This window comes from Amblyomma americanum, chromosome 1, assembly GCF_052857255.1.
Source record: "Amblyomma americanum isolate KBUSLIRL-KWMA chromosome 1, ASM5285725v1, whole genome shotgun sequence".
Classification (NCBI taxonomy): Eukaryota; Metazoa; Arthropoda; class Arachnida; order Ixodida; family Ixodidae; genus Amblyomma; species Amblyomma americanum.
In genome coordinates, this window is record NC_135497.1 from 483,186,839 (window position 1) to 483,206,420 (window position 19,582).

Here is a 19,582-nt window from a genome sequence, read left to right on the forward strand (position 1 = left end):
CTGTACCTTTGTTTCGAAAATCCACCACTGCTGAAGCTTGACCAAAATAACTGAACTGGTGACAGATGCACCACCATTGCACAAGGTAACCAGAAAAGTTTTTACTGTTCTTGACATCTCGCTACAAAAATGAGCACTGATATGGAAATAACTGACTCGTGTGCTGAAAATGTGCCTGGGGTGCATGCAGAAACACAGACCGTGGCTAATACAACCGAATATGAAACCATTGCAGTGACGGAAGAGAAACGACAGAGGCTGCTGTACTCATTGCTTGTTGGCATGTGACGGTGTGTGGAATACTCACTTTCTCAACCTGAATGCCTTTCCAATGCAGTGGGGGCAAAATCTTGCAGTTTACCCAGAAATGCGGAAATGTATGGCAAAGTGACATGAGAAGTTGTCTTTTTCTATGGGCACATTTAGTATTGCGTCATCCAACATGTGTCCAGTGAGTGGGATGCGCAATGAAGAAGCATACCTCCCAAGCTGAATTTTTGAACCCAGAGCCTGGCAGTACATTTAATCAGAGCATTATTCCCAAACACTTGACATTCTGTGCCTTGATTTACCTGCTCACCGCTGTATCTTAAAAGGAAGTCAAAGAATGGATGACCCCAAATAAGCTGTTTTGTCAGCTCCATTTCCCTTTGCCACTGCTCAAGCTATGGCTGCAGCGGGGATGCAACATGCATGCATCTGGCACAGCCAATGTTCCCATTTCTTACTGCACATAAGTCATTTATTTCCTAATCAGTGTTAACTTTTTCATGCGGCGTCAAGAACGGCACAAATTGTTTTGGCTACTTCATACAAAATATTCTCACGGATTCTGTTCATCCTTTCTACCACGCCCATCGCCACGTCTTACGTTTCATCGCCACTGTATTTTACAACCTTTGTCCGTAAAGTTTCGAGACTCGTTTATTTTCTCTATAAATGATTCCTCAAAACAAATGTTGATGCGTATGTGTAGCGCCATCTTTTTGGGCTAACCTGAGCTATTTATGTTAGTTGCTGTGGCGGCCACTAGATGGCACTACATGTAGAAAAATACGTTGTCGCTAGTCTGTGCATTCTACTGTGAGTGAATGTGGAGAGATGGACGTCCACCTCGAACAGCATTTAAACATAAAATTCTGTGTGAAGCTTGGCAAGACAGCCACACAGACGTATGAGCTCCTTCGTGACGCTTACGGCAACGAGAGATTATCGCGGGCACAAGTTTTCGAGTGGCACAAGAGGTTTGTTTTGGGGAGAACATCGGTGGAAGATGACACAAGGCAGGGGTGCCCTTCAACCTCATGGAATGTAAACAACGTGGCTCGGATCAGGGAAATCGTACAGGAAGACTGCATCATTACAGTCCGCATGCTGTCAGATGCTCTCGACATTAGTAAGACAACATGACACCAAATTTTGGTGAGAACTTGGGGAAACGAAAGCTGAATGCCAGACTTGTGCCACACTCCCTCACACAGGACTACGTAGACGAACACGCGGGCATCAGTGAGCGCTGATTTATTCTCCGAGGTAGAGAAAGATGCTGCATTCGTCGAGAGCATCACTGCAGAAGATGAAACATGGTGTTTTCAAAACGATCCTCAAACAAAAAGGCAGAGCGCCGAATGACAGTCCAGAAGCTCTCCGGCGTCGAGGAAGGTGCGGCGACCGAAGACCAAAACAAAGACGATGCTGATAGTTTAGAAGACCAAAACGACGATGCTGACAGTTTTTTTTCAATGCCAGAAATGTCATACACCATGAGTTCGTCCCACAAGGGCGGACGGTGAATCAGGAGTTTGAAATCCGCGTGCTCCAACACATGCGTGATGCACTGCGACACCGTCACCCTGACTTATGGGCATCTGGACAATGAAGCCTTCTCCACGATAACGCAAGGCCGCACACTGCTCTCAGCGTGACAATTTCTCAGCAAGCACAGCATTACTGTACTTCCCCATCCACCATACTCGCCTGACCTCTTCCCATATGATTTTTTCCTGTTTCCTCGTGTGAAGAGAGCCCTAAAAGGTCGCTGGATGGGGAGCGTGGAGGCCATTCGACACGCGACGACAAAGGAGCTGACAGCCCTGCCAAAAGAAGCGTTTTCCAACTGCTTCCAAGATCTCAAGAAGCGTTGGAAGCTCTGTATAGACTGCAAGAGAGATTATGTCGAAGAGGTGCTGCACAAATGATTTCAATGTTAAATGCATTTTTTTTAATCACTCAGTTTCGGGACTTTACGGACAAAGGTTGTAGTTCGCAGAATCGGGACGATCGCTCGGGAGCCCTGGGTAGTGTCATGGACTAGACGACAAAGTGGGCAGTGGCGCAGCACGGAGCACTCGCGCTAGGCCCACCGCCATTAAATCATTCCATCGCCATCTTTCATGTAGTCCTGTTTTCATTGGCTTGCCGTCACGTAACAATATGCTCACTGCTGGCAGAGAGACTTTTGACACCAAGTTGTTTATCGGTTGTACATGGGTTGCATACAGAGTTGTAATGTTGGCCTGCATTAACATATACACACAAAGTGCATCACAGAGCAGCCACCTTGGTTTATTACTGGACAGAGTTTTCCCTAGTGTTTGCACGTCAGCTTACTTCTGGCATTACCCTCATAGCCACATGTGGATAGCATTAGCTCCTGCTGTATGCGACAAATGAAACATCAAATAAGATGCATAGTAAGTAGGTTTTTCAAAAGCCGGCAGGAAGCATGTGTACTGCAATGTGCCCTTTGATGACCTCAACCATCCTCTGTCTGAACTGGTGTGAGCACATTTATTATGACCAGCAGTTAGCAGCTGGCTTTGGTTTGTGCAGTATGCAAGATCGTGCTTTCCAACACCATGTGCGCATCTTTGCAATGGCTTCATGTTGAGCAAGATTTGAAACCTGAAGTAACATGTAGATGTTCAACTTTTTCTTGCACCTCTCCTGTTAAGAATTTGCACGTTTTGTTGCCTAAAAATTGTTTCAACTACACATTAGCCCACTGACCTCAACTGGGTTTCGCCTCCAGAGCAAAAAAAAATGAAGGGCATGAGCAATCTCACAATGATGTTCAATACCTTTTGTTGATGTAAGTCGCCGCTTGTACATAGATACCAAATTATAAGGAAACATAAGAAAGTCACTAATAACAGTCCTCTTGTTGAAACACTGGCAAGCACCGTGAGGTTTTCCTCCCGTGTTCACTTTGTGACTATCAAGAACCATCTGACCAACCTCTCTCTACCAAGTGATAAGCATGGGTGCTCAAAGGTCGAAGCAGCCTCACCTTAACCAGAGCTCCACATTTCGCGGCACCAACTTTGCGGAACTAGCACAGCCACACTGGACAGACCTGAAGAAACGCTCGGCGCAAAATTTGGCTTCTAGCCAGAACCGAGTCTAGCGGCAGCAACGGACCACGTCTGTGAAATCAATATGCGTTCAGAATACAAATCTCAGTGGTGCGTTTCTAAGAGTACAAAAGCATGCGGAGGCTAATTTCAAGCACATTTGTGACGAAACGCCTCGTAGGTTTGAAGAAATGGCTAAAAAAGTGAACTAACCGAACTTGGTAGAGCACCGGACGCGAAATTCGTAGATCGTGGGTTTGGATCCCACCGGCGGCATGTGGCTTTTTTTCTTCTGATTTCTTATGATTACCTTACAGCGATGGAATACATTATTATTCTCTCATTGGCCAGCACCACAAATTCATTTTTAAAACAAATAGAAACACTCCCCTATGCGCCTTGGTTTCAGTGGTTGTTGCTTCCGACATATGTCTGTCCTGTAATCGGACATTTCAAATAAAAAGTTGGCATCAGAAGACCAGCACTGCTACTAAGAAACATTGCTAAACAAATGTTAACGTGTAGCACAGCTATACCGACACCAATTTCAAAGAATAGCGTCTTCGGGAGAAGTAAAACAAACCTTCCCGAACTAGACCATCGCCTGGTCCACAGCTCCACGGACAAACGCATCTTCTGGGCGCGGCCATCTTAAAAACTAACGCTTGATCAAAAAAATAAAATCCGCCGAATTTAGTCATGTGCAACTTTGCCGAAACGCACTAAAAGCAGTCATTCATCTTGTGTAGTGTGCTATAAGAAGTTAACAATAAAACAAAGTTAAAAAATTTGAAAGTAAATAATTATGTCGCGCAAGATAAATCAACACTTGTCTCACAGTTAATGAGGCAGCGGCAGTAGCAGTGACAACAGCAGCATGGCGGCCTGCATTGGCAGAAACTTCGCTCAGGATTAATATTACAGATATAGAGCCAGCAATTTCAACATTCAGAGATTCTTCAAACCTCGGCAGTGGATCATGGCTCGAGTCTCCGAAGGGAACACGAAAATAACGAGCAGCGTGGGCCCGATGCGCTCCACACAGCAAGAACGAAAGATGGCCCATCGCTTGGGACATCGGCGTTGCTCATGACTCAACACGTCTGCTGACGAGACTGTAGATAACCCAACCTTTCTGAAGGTACCCGCTGTGCTGGAAGAAGGGGATTGTGCTTTTTTTTTACATGTCTGCGACTTTCTTTCTTGGCGACACTTAGCGGACGCGCGAATGCTGCCATGGGTTTGAGCAAGTCTTGAAAAGCTGCATTTCAAAATTCGCAGACAGAAAGCTGACGATGAGCACATCGAAACCATTTGCTATCGTGGCTACTCGCTCGAGGTAAGCTTGAATTTTACGCTGCTGACTGAACTGTTCAAATCTATTTTTTCGTCTAACTTTCCTGCATGTTAAAGGTCAAAATCTAGAGGCTTGTTAATTCAGAGAACGAGTTATACCTCAGCGACGATTCAGCGTATCTAGTCAATAAACCGGAAATTTAGCAAAGGCCCACTGCGGGAGTAAAATGTATCCAATGAACCTAACATTTCTAATGCTGTCATTATATGGCAGTTCCATCGACTTTGTATTTCCCACATACCACGGCATCATGAGAAGTGGCTCACTCACTCAGACTCTTGTCCACTTACAATCGCTCATCCTCAGCCTGACTACGCCCACAGCAGGACAAATGCTTCTCCCATATCTCTCCAATTAACCCTGTCCTGTGCAAACTGTGGTCACGGTTCCTATCCACGCAAGCTTCTTAATCTCATTCGCCCACCTAACTTGCTGCCGCCCCCTGCTGTGCTTGCCTTCAATTGGTTTGTTCATATGGGAGGTTGTGGACAAATACTGCACCAGGGTGGCGAAATCCTATTCTGGTGATGGAGTGCATTGTCGGTTCTGGTCACCGAGGTCAGGCCGCACCCCACGACTGATAATGCAATTCCATCGACACGCGGAATTTAAAAAAAAAAACCGATCGAGAATTGCGCGGCACAGGGATTTCAACCCCGGTCCTTTCACTCACTCAGCTCACTCGCTTTCACGGCTACCTGCCTTAACATCTACTTACGTACTCATGTTCACATCTGCTCTCAGACATTTACGTTCGTTGGCTGTTTCGTTGTTTGCTGACAATGGAAGAGATGAGATTATTGCCACGGCCGACGACGCACGTGGCTCGCCTAGCATCATTAAGCTTGGCACCAGCGTAAGTGGAAGACAAGACACAGAAGAGGCACGCAGGACAATCGCTGACCTGTGTGCCTCTTCTGTGTCTTTTTACTCAAGCTGGTGCCGAGCTTAATAATGAATCACCTACTCGCTCAACTTTCTGCATTACTTGAAGTCCCTTAGCGTAGCCTGGGTTGCACAGATGTGGTGGTGAGCCGCCCAGGGCTGCCAGGTTCCTTGTCCAATTTTCACAGTTTTGACGCTCGAATGAAGTGGTCACTTGTCACGCATCTTCCATGGCCCGAACCAATGTTATGCATGACTACTCCCGCGTTTGCTGCTAAGACGATGGGTGCCTTGCCTGCTTACGGCAGCTGAGATGCTTAGCTGCGCTGGTTTGGACTGTGGGGTTTAACAGCCCAAAGCGACTCAGGCTATGAGAGACACCATAGTGGAGGGCTGTGGATAATTTAGACCACCTGGGGCTCTTTAACGGGCACCGACATCTCACAATACACAAGAGTGTAGCGTTTTGTCTTGAAATGCTACCGCCACTGCCGGGATCAAACCCACCTCTTTTGGGTTAGCAGCAGAGCACCATAACCACTGAGCCATCGCGGCAGTGAAACCGAAACAGATGAGAGTAGAAATTTAATGTGGTTTTAGTTTGGTTTTATAGGTTTTAGCATCCCAAAGCTAATCAGGCCATGAGGGTCTCTGTGGTAGAGGGCACCGAATAATTTCAACCACCTGGAGTTCATTGACGTGCAGAAACATTGCACAGTACATGGACCTCTAGCATTTTACCACCATCGAAATGTGACCACCGCAGCAGGGATTGAACCCATGTCAGAAGAAAATCAATTATATATTATATAGCAGTCATAGGCAAACACCACATGGTGATCCATATACACTAATGTTTGGTGCATCATTCGAAAGAAGGAAACACACAGCTGCAGTTGCGAGCCGAATAAGCTTTGCATTATTGCATTTGTGTTTAGTAGAGCCACAAAAGAGCGAGTAGGTGAAAGATTTATGGGTAGTTTCTGCATAATTCACATTAAAGGGACTGAAGACTTACCAAAACGTGTCTTGAGGTTGTGGTGAAAATGATGTGTTGCCTCATGTAGTAGAATTGAGCTTTGCAATATGAAACAAAGATTTATAATTTTAATTTTTTGTTGAAAATTGCATAAAACAAACAAATGCCACTTGCAGCGAGACCTTGCCGCTATATCAGTGTATCCCACGATGTGACCATATCTCAGTAAAATATTATATTTGTTGAGCGTAGAACTTGTTTTCTCTCTCGGGAGTGTTCGTCATATTTTATTTTAGTTTACGCTCTCTCGATTGCGTCCTTCGATGGAAAGGAACCCTCCCTTCGCACTGCCAATGAGGTGCTTCAAGCTTTTGTCACCAGATGCCGCTAAAGTGTTCTGCATTTGTTGGTTGAAGCAGTAAAAAAAGTTTTGTCGACAAGGCGCACATCACTGCACCATAACAGCTTTTGGTACGGAAACTGAAATGGATGCTGTTCTATAGAAGAAAATGGTAAAATTACTGTCTGGCAGTTGTGATCTTCACTCACTGATCATGGTTTCCAGCTTCTTCAGGATACATAAAAACTGGTATTCGGTGATCAAAAAGCTTTCAATTACAATCTTCTACAGTGTTTCTGACAAGTGTTGTGAAATTGAGTACCTTAGAAACACGTTTTCCATTGTGATGAGAAAAATTGCATGTTTAAAATTCAGTTGTTGGCGTGCTTACAGATTGAGAGACAGGTAGAGTGCTGGGAAGCATGCAGGTTCTGGATGCTTGACAATATCATACTGAGGACAACTCTGTAATGCATATGACTCATGCGTCACATACTCCGTGTGTATTTGACAAGGTCTAGATCACATGAACTGTCAAGAGAAGCAGCTGTAGGCATGCTGCGCCAATGGTGTTTATGCTGTAGATCATCAGGTGTCCCAAGTCAAGCAGCCAACAGGAGAGGTGTCCTACCAAGGAGAGGGTGATTGCAGCCCTTGCAAAACTCCTGAGAATGGCGTTGAAGATTCCCAGAACTCTCCATCAACACCAGCCAGCAACACTCTTGATGGTGCCCCATCACAACCGTTGGCTACCAACGAACCCAACAGACATTCCAAAGTAATGCAGGGGGCCCTTTCAACCTTACCACACTAAGCTGCCTACACCCCGAGTCAGGAAATTATTTGCAGAAATTCTGCCCAGGATGGTATAAAGGGCCCTCCTGGCTTTGGTGCAGCACTAGAAAGAAAAAGATATGGCGCGTTGCTTTTCTTATGCAGCTTTCCCAGCACAAAAAGACTGATTTATATTTTGTGCCCACAGGTTGCAGAACATGCAAGAAAGTATCGGAGCCATTTAACCGTTTTGACCCTGGTGTCCTCGCGTGACAGCAACTATTTTTTAATGTCCTATATTCATGAGTCACTGAGAATAAACTTGCAACAGGTACCGAAAAAGCCGCCTTATATATATGCGGTCCACATTTCATGCTGTTGTACTTTTTGCTGTGCTTTAAATTGACAACAAAGATGGGGCACGACATAAATCAACAATGTTGTGAGGTGCAAATGTTCCAATATTGTTTATTCTCTAAATAATAGCTTCACTATGCTAAGAATTTTGTACCTTTTTTTCACCCTTACTGACACAGTAACCGTACCATAGTCTTCTGCCTGACAATAACAACAGTACAGAGGACCATTGTTTACCGAACCAGAGAACAGGTCAGTCAGACAGAAGCTGACAATATTCAACTCCTTGTGCAACACGGAACAGAGACATTGCAGAAACTTGCTGACATTCTCAACAGGACGGAGTCGATAGAGCATTCACAGTTCAAGACAATACGATATCTTAGAAACGGCACAAGAGCAAGCTGTAACAGTTGCCAGCATAGAAGAATCGATGAAATTTTTATCAGGGCAGTACGATTACATCATGGAAAAAACTGCAGAAAATGAAAAAAAAACATTGCAGAGCTTTGTAAACACATGTGCAAACTTCACGAACAACTGGATAAAAGTGGCCATGAGACGAAACAACTAAAGATAGCTGTAAATGATGTTAAACAGTATTCATGGCGCAAGAACATTGAAATATACACGGCATCCCTTTCAGGGAAAATGAAGATATCTTCAGTGTTTGGGCATTCCTTTCACAAGAGATTGGTTTGCCCACACCATATTCCGAGAGTGTCGATGCTGCTCACAGGCTAAAAGCTAAAGAAGAAAAAATTCCAGTATTGGTCCGCTTAAATGATCGAAATGTTCGCAATTCATGGGCCGCGAAGAGAGATTAATTAAAATCTGAAGACATCTACATCATCGACAACATGAATCGTCATGTTCGGCAGTTGTGGTGGGCTGCAAAATCAAAAGTGCGTGAAAGATTTCAAATTCACGTGGACAAGAAACGGCAAGGTCTTCATGAGAAAGAAAGAGGGAGACAAAGTCATTCGAATTCATTCATTGATGACTTCGAGGAAGTGTAATGGGTGCACAAATTTTACAGACCTATACGGATGGCACGTGTATGCAAAGCAGTTTGCGTTTCAAGAGGGGTATAAGAAAGGCGTCGATTTACTTCATGTCAATATAAGAAGTATTCGTAAGCATTCGAATGAATTTCTTTTACATTTATCCGAGAAGCCAGAGCAAACAGATGTAATAGCGTTGACAGAAATGAATGCGGATGAACCCACATGTGAAACATGAGTTGTCAGCTTATCAGTCATATTACTTTTGCCGTGAAACTGGTCAAGGAGGCGGCATTCTGCTGTACATTAGAAACGAATGGAATACTGAACGCACCGCCATACCTACACAACACATGGAAACAGTGATTGTAAATATAACGTCTGATGAACACACCTTTGTCATCTGTGCAGCTTACCATCTGCCTAGCGGGCCGATAGGTGAGTTCTTGTTCGAGTTTGAAAAATTTCTGGGAAAACTTGACCATAGGGACAATTTAGTGTCTAGCAGGCGATTTCAACATGTGCATTCATGTGCATTAGGAATCCTCACAAGTGCGTCGAACTTAATGGCGAATTAAGGCTTCATGGACTGCGATGTGACAATTGTTGCATCCCAGTTCCTTATACCCACCCTGTCGAATATCTGGGTCTGCGCATAGATGAGTTCTTTACCTGGGATGAACATGTCATACATTTGTAAAAGGTTAAGGCAAGTTGAGGCATATATATACAAATTACGAGGAGCAACTGTTAAAACATGTTACAATGTATTTCAGTCTGTAGGCGGAAGCATCCTATGATCTGCTGTAACAATCTACGGCAGCTGCTCTGTTACTCGGCAAACAAAAGTTAATGAACTGCTGCGTAAGATTTCCAGAAATAGTGTGTACGTGACACAACTCAATAATAGACAGAATGAAGACATCATGAATAATTTAAGCCTATTGAATTTAAGACAGATATTAGTATGTAATTCTAACAACAAATTATTATGACATAAGTTTCCAAAGAACCTGTGAGCAAAGAACACTAAGGCCAAAGGAAAGACTTATGGTGCCACGAGTTTATACTAATTATGGGAAAAGAACTCATAGGTATTATTTACCACAGTTTAACAGCTTACCTGACGAGCTCCTGTGTATCAGCGACAGAAAAAAATAAAAATTCCCGTTAAGAAACTGGGTGCTTTTATAACGGGATTTTTCCTTTTACTTTTTTTTCTCTTTCACTCCTGCTTGCCATAATCGTGTTTCTTAAAGCGTTGCCAATCTTTTTATGTTGCTCTTTTGTACTTATTTTATTCGTTTATTTCATTTTCCTTATCAGCCTCATGAGCATGACTGTCTTCAGTTACTTAGAAAATGAAAAGTGCACTTATGGAATTTGTTGCATTTAAGGGGCAGTGTATCGTTGTTTTCTGCTTTCTGGCTCTATTACTCGGCAGAACTGCGTGTGAAAATTGTCACTACTTTCGTGATGGTTTATTCCTGTACTTCTGCATATTGTTATGTCTTTGAACTCTGTACAAGAGTGTGGCATCACTTTTTTGAGGATATACTTGCCCGTTTTTTTTTAATAGTGTTGATTTATGAGTCAACTTAGTATATTTGTGAGCGTTTCGTTGTCCGGTGTATGGTGTGCACTGCTTCTGCCGGCCCACCCACAAGCACCAAGGTGTTTAGGTGCGGCAGAAAAATCTGTATGTAAAATTGCGGACAATAAAGCTTCTATTCTATTCAAATCTATTCCTGAAAGAAGGACACCAGAGCTTGCTGGCTATCGTGTTATTCAAGTGAAGTGAAACTGGAAGGGGGTGGTTCTTGACAGTTTCATTTTTAAAGAAGTGAAATTGTGCCTGCGCCTTTATGTCAAAGTGAAAAGATACAGGTATATATCTGCGGAAGCTCTCTGTGGAATAGTCAGAACCAGCACTTGATTACATAAACCCCGGATGTAGTGCATATGCTGGCACCAACTGATGCTCTCTGGCAACATAGAAAGCACAAAAGCCCATCATGTTCTTCACTGTGCCTATGGAAAAGGTCAGTCCTTTGTGCGTCTTGACAGAACAAGGATGCTTGCTATGACCTTATCAGCCACTGGCCATTTGTGGAAAACACCTTTTTAACTGCAAATTAAAGACGTGTTGATAATACAAGGTGTAATCAATAAATTTCGCTTCTTGCCTTGCAACTTACTAGTTGAAAAAATTGAAGGAAGTTACACTTAAAAGTAAGTTTGCAATGAATTTATTCCCAACTTTTCGGCAGTCTCCACTAGTGGTAGTAACTACTGTTACTAGTGCATCTGTTGACTACACTAAGTGCACACTGCATAGGTGACCTATTCATAAGATGAAAAGTTCGTAGCCTTCAAATTTTCCTTCATCCTGGGGAAGCAGACGAAAGCCCATTGGCACAAGGTCTGAGCATAGGGTGGGTGAAGCAAAGCACGTGCTCTTATGCTTTTAATGCACAAGTGGTGGAAGTGTACTCCTGTTGCTAGGGGCTACATTGAGAATTGATGTGCTCATGCGAAGATGACTGTGCATCTGAGGAAGAGGAGCAGCCAAATACTCTAGTGACTGCGGAATGACCGCACGCGTTCTCATTCACATGGACAATTTGTCCATATGGTACCAGTAACACATAGTGCAGTTCCCTAAAGGCTGCATGGACAGTAATGGAAAAGGTATGCCACAAATTCACAGTCCAGCAATGTGAAAGTGTGACAAATTTAGCAACTTCCTTGCTTCTTGCACATTGCTGAGAAATGACCTGTTTCAAACACTTGGCATCGTGTTCTTTTCTGCATCCGTGTCCTTTTCTGCCCGGTTCCATAGAAGATGAATTACCAAGAAGCCCGGTCTTCTGTTTTAGCAAACAACCAGAAATTTTGAACAGATAATGCAGTGGTAACCGCTCATTTATGGGTCAAGAAAACTTAACACGTCACATACCTGCACACTCATTAAGACATCCCAAATCTTTCCATCAAATGGTGTTTTGTTTTGCTTTTCTTGTTCCAAATTCTGTCTCCAGAATTTTGTCTTTTCCAACTAATAGATTGTCTGTGCACTTGAATAGTTCACTGAAAGCATTCTAGGTAAAAACAAAACCTCCATTGACCATGGTGGTTGAGCATTCGCCTCGCATGTGGGAGGTGCGGGGTTCTATCCCCAGTGCCGTCGGGTACCCACTGGTGATACAGTGGGTAAAAGCTTTTCCCTGGTCTAGTGCTCGGCTTATTTAGGGTGAAATGCTTGGGAAATGGGTCTTTGACCCCACCTTGAGAAATGAAAAATACCTTGTGCCATGGCACTCTTTGGCCATAGAAATCCATTATTATCATGATCATCCACTGACCATGCTTCATTCATTCTGAATTGCTTAACTGATTTCTATTGCAACTATTTTGTACTGACTGCTGGGTACACACCATTACAAGAAATTGCAGTTTGGGCTGACTCAACAAATAGATATATTATTACTGTGGAGCAATACAGTATTGTTACTATTATTACATAGAACTGTTAGGAATCTGTTCCACAAAAAAATGGATTTTTGCAAATGTGTGCAATATGCAAGACTGTTCTTGACAAATGATGCTTGACAAAATGAGAATTATCTGCCTTTGACAGCCATATCTGCTGCATTATAAAAATCAAAATGGAACAGATACACTCAAGAGCCATCTATCGAAAAAATATCCAGCATCCATACAGCAGTTTGTCTGCGCATGTCACCTATGGACAGTAGCTGTTAAAAGCCACAGATGATTTTAACAGCTTCGATGATTTGGCCCCACTTCCCATGTTCATTATAACATACAGGCTTTAGAGGCTGGGCTAGGTAAATTTTCTAACTGAGATCAATGATAGTGGTTTTAGGGCTGCACCATGTGTTACCCAGATTACCTACGGGGTAGCAAACATGCGTACCCCGCGTGGCCGCAGAAAACGCACGCACCCCGCTGCTGCCGCGGTAGCTAACATGCGTAACCCGCGTGGCCGCAGCAGCCGCGGCGTCAAGCAAACGCACGCGCGCCCCGCCGCTGCCGCGCAAGCGACAGGCAGCGCGGGGGATGCTGCCCGCTGCTGGTAACAGCCGGCCGCGAGAATCGCTCAGCCAACCAGGCAGCGTCTCTCCACCTCGTTTCAGTGCTTTCCTTCTCGCGGCGCATTCGTGTCCAGCCGCAAAAAATACGCTTCCGGGGCAGGGAAGAGTTTCTGTGTCCACTTACGCGGATATCTCGCTGTTCTTGCGAGATGCGGACAGTTTCCTTGCCTTCTTGAAGGTTTTCAACGAATATGCGGCCCTTTCAGGGGCTCAGTTGAACATCGCGAAAAGCCAAGCTTTGGCACGTTTCAGGAATTGTTGCCTGGGGGAGTCCAGTTCGTCGATGGCTTGCGAGTGCTAGGAATTGTTTTTGAGTCAGCAGGTGTGTCGCCAAAATCGTGAAACCATGCCATCACTCGAGCGCGACGGGCCATAGACTCGATATTGCACACCTCGAACTTTCTTTGAGTGCCAAAGCACTGTTCTTTCGAACCTGCGCAGCTGCGTACGCTTGTTTCTTTGCGCGTATTGCTCCGATGCCGCGTCACGTGGCAGGGAAGCTGAACTCGCTCGCATACCAAGTAATGTGGAACGGAAACCCGGACCCAGTATCACGGCAAGTTTTGTCCGCGGAACGAGACAAAGGAGGTTTGAACCTACCATTCTGGCAGGCAACAGCGCGAGCTTTCGCCACCAAAGCAGTTCTTGACCTGCTGGCGGCCCAGGCGTACAGGGGTCGATCACTAGTCCTGTATTGGTTGGGTACCGAGAGTCGGCTCTTCCTAACGCAGCGACACACGGGACCTCTGGCAGAGCAACCTATGCCCTTTTACAAAGTGGCAACTGACTTTTTCCATTTCCGGCTCCGCCTGTTTCCGGATGCGGATATACGCGAAACACCAGTGGTACGTGTTAGTGCGGCGGTTGCTGTATTAGAGCTCAGTGCTGACCAGGTAGAAAAAACATCTAGAAAATGGTAGTCTTTCATTTCGAGCCCGTTGCCAAAAGAAGTACAAGACTTCGAATGGCGTCGCCGTTGGCAAATACTGCCGACGGGGGAGCGTCTCGCAAGATGGGGCGTCGTACCATATGCGCGCTGCGCCAATTGCGGCGCTTTGAGACAGAGCGGCACGCCCTAGAAGACTGCGTCGTAGAACGTACTTTGTGGCTCCTGATCTACAGGATGTTTAGGGTGCGCCCGTGCCAGCGCAACTCGCGAAGGCGCTCAAGCTTTGAGCGCCTTGTGATCACAGTAGTGATGTGCGTGCTTTGGAAGAGACGTAACTTGGCCGAAGTGCGCGGAAGACGGCAACGCGCCATGTTTCCGCTCTTGAGGAGCATGCGTCTCACTGTGTGGGAATTCCTAGAAGAGCTGACAGTAGGCGGCGAAGCGCTGTTCTTGCGGCGCTAGTCAGCCCAGTTTATTTCCGTACATGGGAACAGAGTCGTGCTCCCACCCATGCAGTACTAGATAATATTCGATGCGTATGCCCTGAGTTAGTCGTGGTAACGGACACCATCCCCTTACCTATTTATGCCTATATATGGGAATAAGTGTAGTACGCAGATGGCAACTTTCCCACGCCCTTGGCCCTCACTCCACCCTTCTCCTTTCCCTAACCACCGCGTAATGAGATGTACGCTGGATTTCGGAAGAGTCTGTACCATGGTATTTACTGTGCACAAATTTTTGGCCTGTTCGGTACCATTTCTTTCTGTTCAAATTGGTGACTGCTCCGCCCATTTTTTTTTGCACCGGTTGTTTCAAGATTACCTTATGTACTATTCGTGTCTAATTATTACCTGGTGTACTAATATGTTCTCTTTGTGACCACCGCGTACTGAGATGTATTTTGGATTTGTAAAGGGGCCGTGCCATAGTATTTACTGTACATAGATTTTTGGCCTGTACGGTACCTGTTTTTTTCTGTCCGAATTGGTGACTGTTTTGACCAATTTTTTGTGCTCCTGTGGATTCGTGATTACCTAATGTACTGTTCGTGTCTAAATATTGTCTGGTGTACAAATAAATTCTCTTTGGTACTTTGTTGTGTCCTGTGTTCTTTGCGCAAACCCATTCTTCGTTAGAAATGAACCAACTCGCCCAGACAAGAGTGTTAATTCAACATATTTCTCCTACATTGGGCTCTTTTATGTCTGCTGCGAAGATTCTTGAGCCAGAAATCACATGCGTCAATTTAATCGCCAGCACCATCTGCCAAGCAAAGTATCTAACCTTTTGCATCCAGAAGAAACAGGCGCCCCCGGAGGTGCGACGTGGATTTGGACTGACGGAGCCGTCATGGGGTCATGTGAGACACATCTGCAAGATTATGAAATCGGAATACTGGAATCGGGCTAGGTTGCTGGAAGATTGTCTCAAGGTACTTGTGAAGGAGAGCACTGAACCATCAGGGCAAGCTCGTCGCCTCGCCGAGTACAAGAAGTTAGCCGCTAAATCTACAGATTTCCAGTGGCGCCATATAGTATTCAACCTGCCTCGTAGGGAAAAAAGTCAGCGAGAAGCGGCAGGCACAGTCATCTTTCTGGGGGACGTGCCACAACCCGACAGCGTAAGAACTCTGCAAAAAGGCCCCAAATTCAGCTATGGACCGCATACAAACCGACCACAACTTCTAGAACTTGTGAGGAACGTAGCCACCGGGGCATCTGTAACCAACAAAGTGAGAGTGATTGGTGATAGCGTCGACTGCCTCGTGCGGAATGCTGATGCTGGTCCAAGAAGAAGGCCTCCCATTTTGAAGACGGCAAAGGCGATTCAGCGTAGCGGTGCCACCGTACTCCAGGCTGACAAGGAAGGGGGATTTGTCGTGATGCCTGAATCGCTTTTCAAAGGCAAAGCGCAAGCAGCATTAAGTAAGAAGTTTAAGCAACTAATGTTTCAATCGAAAAAATAGAAATCCACTGCTGTGCAGATGTTACTGGCACTCTCCCTCGACAGGATGAAAAGAGAAGTAGAAAACTCAAAGAAAAACTTCCTGGAAGTATTTTTTCCGGGTAAAACCCATAAATCTGATTGCACCCTAAGGACCATTGTTTCTGAAAGAGAGACCTGGCAGGCTACAGTCAGCAAGTATCTACAGCAACAACTCAAGGGCCTTACCCTCGAGGGTCCTTTTCTAGTAAAAATTTCATGGCTTTTCAAGACCTTCACTCTGCCAGCTCAGCGTTTTCCATAGACGTCGAGGATCTATATTACTCGGTTACACATGAAAACCTTCTAGAAACGGTTGGGGAGAAGGTTTACAGCACAGATGAGATAAGTTTTCAAAATTCCACTGGAATCAGTACGGGTAACTTCATCACCTTGCTGGAATTCTACTGCAATCGACAGCCACATCCTCCGAAGATAAATTTGATGTGCAGAAAGATGGCATTTGCGTAGGCTCTGCATTCGCACCGGTGCTCTGTGACATATACCTATCTGCCGTGGACAACCGTATCAAGAAAAGCATGACAGGGACGGCCGTACTCAAAATTATGAGATATGTGGACGATTACCTGGTCATACCGAACGCTCCGTCAGAAGGCAGTATTGAAGGTATGGTGCCAGAGATTGTTAAGCTGTTCACTACTGAGTCTAGAGGCTTGAAGTTCACCTGGGAATTCTCTCAATGCAACTGTATCCAGTTTTCAGATCTGCATTTCAAATTTGTGCAACCTGATTGCAATCTGTGTTACAAGTACAACCCACGAACGAGAAAAAGTCTGCTTCCTTATGAAAGCGCCCATTCTAAATTGATAAAACGTGGGATTGTAGGAACACTTCTTCAAGCAGCGCTCAACAGAAGCTGCCCGCACTTCATGGAAGACAGTTTTGGAAGCCAAATTGCCCTCTCGAGAAAGCAGGATACCCCACTGACGTTATCAGCAGTGTCACAGTCAGTCTTCTACAGAAGGTAAAAGAAGGCAACAAGAGGACTTCGAGCCCTCAATCTCTAGACAGAGCATGAAGGTCATTCTATATATCCATAGAATTTCCCACAACTTGAAGAATATAGGCCATAGATATGACGTAAAGGTTCTTTTTTCCGCCCCTAGTAAGCTTTCTAGTATATGCACTGTCCTATCCACGAAGCGAGAGACATGTGAAAAGAACCACGACGATCATTACGTCCAATGCGCCACCAACGTCGTGTATTGAATTCCGTTAACCTCTGGTTGCGTACATATGGGACAAACGGGAAAGTGCGCCAATGAGAGACTGCGGGAGCTCGAGAGGACAATAAAAAACAATGAAAGACGCCGCCTACCTGAGCATACTGTGGATCATGGATGCAAGCCCATCTTTACCAATAACACGATTCTGGCCCATGCTAAGAATAAACTTCGGAGAGGAATAATTGAGGCTTTTCATATTGCTAGCACCGGTGACGAATGCGTTAGAGCTGCTTCAGTTGTTGTGCTCGAGAAAGAGATAACATTCGTAGATGGACATGTGTAAATTCGATGTCCTCTAGGTTGCTTTACGTCGGTAAAACTCGGTGCTGTTATTTCTGTGGCTTAGTGCTTTAGCGTTTCACACTCGCTTTATTGACACTGCTTTTGCAACAAGGACAGTTTACCCATTGACAGGTATCACTATCATGTTTGACTCTGCTTTTGTTATGGCATTTCTGACACTGCTTTGCTAAGATATGTCATATCCCCCGCTTACATTGTTCACCTCATGAATATTCAGTTTCTTTTTTGGTATTATGTTTTGCTTGTTATGCTTGGAGTATCATATCAGTTGGACATAATGATATCTGGTTGTACCCTTGGCGGCGGTATGCTGGTATGAACTGCGCGCGTGGCATATCTTTTGGTTTTTAATATTTCTGTTTGCCAACACTGGTATATATTCAAGTTGCCTGCTCTTAATAAACTAGTTGGAAGTTGCGCTCAGTACTTGTCGTTTGTGTTACTTTGGTGTGTCCTTTGTTCTTTGCGCAAGCACATTCTTCGTTAGAAGAGTGTTAGGTCAAACCAGGCGGTCAGACCAACAGTTAACCCCAAAGTATGAGAGGTAAGGCATGCAAAACACTTGTTTTCCAGGTCAATTTCTGCTGGAGATGCAGGAATAATGCACAAATTAGCTTTGCATTCTCACAATTATTTAAATTAGCAGGCATGAAACGCACCTTCTCTCATTGATTTCATTGCGAGCAAGAAGCTGCCAGAATCGCAGTCTTCGGCAAATAAGCAACTGCAGCTCGAAATAAGTAATCCTGATTGTTAGAAAATAAATTGAAATGTAGAGTATCCGGGTCAAGAGATTGCACTGGAATATGCTATGCAAGTTGTATAAATGCTATTATGAAATAACACAGCGTAAAATGAACTCTAAAGAAGAGAACAAACACGTATAAGGGCACCTACTGTTCATAAGGCGCCGACTTTGTCGGCAGATTAGCTGCGAAAGATAGTATACTTTAGACTAACTACCTCTGATTCACTGTTCAAACAATTTCTGGTACCACTCTGTCTCGGTAGAACAAAAAATTCCTGAATTCCACGCGGCAGTCGCAGTTTTCTCTTCGAAACAGCGCTCCGCCGCATTGCGCTCAATGCAGCCGAACGGTAGTATTCTTGTATGTGCGCCGTTCCTGTATATGTTCCCGCAGAGAGCAGAGGTGCGCCATTTTGTTCCAAGCTCTGCGGGAACGCTGCTTCTCGTGTAGCAGGAGCCTCACGAGAAGGCTGTTTAGAGGCACCCCTCCTCGTCCCTGTGGGGGCTTCACAATACCCCCACTGTCAGATAACAAAGCAGACAGCACTCAAGATGGGGAGCTCCTGTCCATCGTCGTCAAGGTGGGTGTCACATATATTAAGGAGCCTAAAGTAAACTTTAAATGAAAGATGTGAAGAAGACGACTTGGATTAGCCGAAGAATAAAGAAGATGAAGAAGAAGCGTTCGCTAAGGGGGAGAAAGATGGTGGAGAAGCATTTGGTGAGGTGGAGAGAGATGATTGGTAGAGAAGAGAAGAAGACGACGGCAAGGCTTACGTGGACTAACGCCAAGGCTATAAAAGGGCGAGTGAGAGCGAGGCACGGAGGGGAACAGCAGAGAAGCGGAGGCTCCGGCGGGTCAGGGACACATCGGCTGGAAGAGAGCGACGCCGGCTACTGCTCCGGTGAGCTCGCGTCGTGTACTTCCTGCCGTGCCTCAGCCCATTCCGGTGAGTCAACGGAGGACGCTACCACCTGCTACGGCCAGGGGTGTCTCCAGCGCTGTTGCCACCCATCCGAGTGGTGCCCCCAATGCCAACGACACCGGCGTCACATCCACGAGCCCTTGGACCGGGAGCTTAAAAGACAAAGCCAGCGACGCCACCAGCGACGCCAGCCTAAGTACGTCGAACACCGCCTCGACGCCGGCTACTGGATCCATACAACGCCGCAGCCGCACCGAACCAACCGTGAGCACGAACGCCGACCGCTACCAGTAGAACGCTAGTAGTAGACGCTAGT